The sequence below is a fragment of the Apium graveolens genome, chromosome 1 (assembly GCF_009905375.1).
Source record: "Apium graveolens cultivar Ventura chromosome 1, ASM990537v1, whole genome shotgun sequence".
Taxonomy (NCBI): domain Eukaryota; kingdom Viridiplantae; phylum Streptophyta; class Magnoliopsida; order Apiales; family Apiaceae; genus Apium; species Apium graveolens.
The window spans coordinates 178,855,570-178,857,787 of record NC_133647.1 but is presented as its reverse complement, the minus strand read 5'-3'; the positions used below and the strand labels follow the sequence as shown (position 1 = coordinate 178,857,787).

General features: G+C 42.7%; 1 non-coding gene across 1 annotated transcript; it reads right to left on the bottom strand.

Annotated features, from left to right (window-relative positions):
- Nucleotides 1-284: 284 nt before the first annotated feature.
- On the bottom strand, nt 285-391 carry LOC141681893 (small nucleolar RNA R71). Its single transcript, XR_012559317.1, has one exon. It is a non-coding gene; the product is annotated as a small nucleolar RNA R71 (small nucleolar RNA).
- Between the last annotated feature and the right edge of the window lie 1,827 nt (nt 392-2,218).

Sequence of the window (2,218 nt, the reverse complement as noted above, 5' to 3'; positions counted from 1 at the left end):
TTTGAGATCAAGCCTAGAACAATTCAAATGGTATAGAATTCAGTCCAGTTTGGGGGTTCTCCAACAGAAGATCCCAATATGCATATTAGGGATTTCATCGAGATCTGCGATACCTTCAAATTCAATAATGTTTCCGAAGTTGCTGTGAAACTGAGACTTTTTCTATTCTCTCTGAGGGATAAAGCTAAGAGTTGGTTACACTCTCACCAGCTGGTTCTATTGCGACTTGGGAGGATCTTGCTCAGAAATTTCTTACTAAATTCTTCCCTATATCAAAAACAGTTGCAATCAGGAATGCTCTTACTCAATTTACGCAGTAATCAGGATAAACTCTATGTGAAGTTTGGGAGTGCTACAAGGAGATGCTTAGGAAGTGTCCTCATCATGGCATACCTGATTGGATGATCATCAATTGGTTTTATAATGGGTTGGGAGCACAGTCAAAATCCATGCTCGATGCAGCATCAGGTGGAGTCTTATGGGCTAAGAGCTATGGGGAAGCTTATTAGCTAATTGAGATGATGGCTGTGAATGAATATTGGAATCCAACTCAGAGGCTACCACAAGGCAAGGTAGCAGGAATTCTGGAGGTGGATACAGCTACGGCTATCGCTGCTCAGCTAAAGGCGTTAACTATGAAGGTCGATTCTCTGACAACCTAAGGTGTTAACAGATAATGAGTGTTTGTGAGCTTTGTGCAGGATCGCAGGCGACAGAGCAATGTGCTATATCTTGTGAGTCAACTCAGTTTGTGAGCAACTTTCAGAGGTCGCAGTAACCAGTTCCTGCCACTTATCATCCTAACACCTGCAATCATCCTAACTTCAGATGGAGGAGAAATAATTAGGGTGGTATGGAACAGCCACAACAACCATACCAGCAGTTTGGAAACAAGCAATTCAATCCTCCTGGTTTTCAGCAACAGTTCGCACCAAAGGAATATTTTCAGCCACAGGGAGTGTAACAACAATCTCATGGAGGTTCCGGTCCATCTTCGAATGAAAAATCTGAATTGGAGGAGTTAAGGCTTATGTGCAAAAGTCAAGCGGTTTCCATTAAGGCTTTGGAGAATCAAATAGGATAGATTGCTAACGCCTTATTAAACCGACCACAAGGAACTCTTTCAAGTGACACAGAGGCTAATCCAGGCAAGAGGGAAGTCAAAGAACAGCTTAAGGCAATCACCCTGAGGTCTGTAAAGGTCGCAAGCCCCTAAAATCATCAAAACAAAGATTCTGAATTTTTTCTCCAGAAGGGCGGCGCGCCCGAGCCCTATAACAGCGCACCCACACCCTCTCTAATTCCATAAAATGAAATTTTGGCTGATTCAGTTGTACAGAAGGGTGACAAAGAGGAACCAAAGAAGAAAGCTGTTGAAAACACCCCTCCTGAACAGAATACAGGAGACAAACAAGTATATCCTCCACCTCCATATCCTAAAAGGCTTCGGAAGCAGAAGTTCAACAAGCAATTTGCTAAGTCTTTGGAGGTTTTAAAAATTTGCACATTAACATACCTTTTGCAGAAGCTCTAGATCAAATGCCGAGCTATGGTAATTCATGAAGGGTATTTTATCTCGGAAGCTAAAACTTGAAGAGTTGGAAACCGTTGCTCTAACGGAAGAGTGCAGTATTGTGCTGCAACAGAAACTTCCTCCTAAGCTTAAAGATCCAGGAAGCTTCATGATAACTTGTACCATTGGCAATCTGTCTTTCGACAAGTGTTTGTGTGACTTGGGATCTAGCATCAATCTGATGCCCTTGTCCGTTTTCAAGAAACTTGGTCTGCCTGATCCAAAACCTGTAAACATATCCTTGCAACTGGCTGACCGTTCCATCACTTATCCGCGAGGAGTAGTGGAGGATGTTTTGGTTAAGGTGGATAAACTCATCTATCTGCTGATTTGGTAATTCTGGACTTCGAGGAAGATAAGAAGATTCTCATCATCTTGGGGAGATCATTCTTAGCTATAGGCCGAACTCCTATCGATGTGCAGAAGGGTGAGCCTACTATGAGAGTTCAGGGTCATGATGTGACTTTCAATGTCTTCAATGTAATGAAATTTTCCTACTGATGAAGAGGCGTGCTTTAAACTAGAGTTGGTCGACTCTATAGTGACTTTGGAGATTGATCAATTGCTAAGGGCTGATGCCTTAGAGAGAGCCTTAAAAGGGGAATCTGATAGTGAAGATGAAGAGGGGGCAAAGCAGCTGCAGTA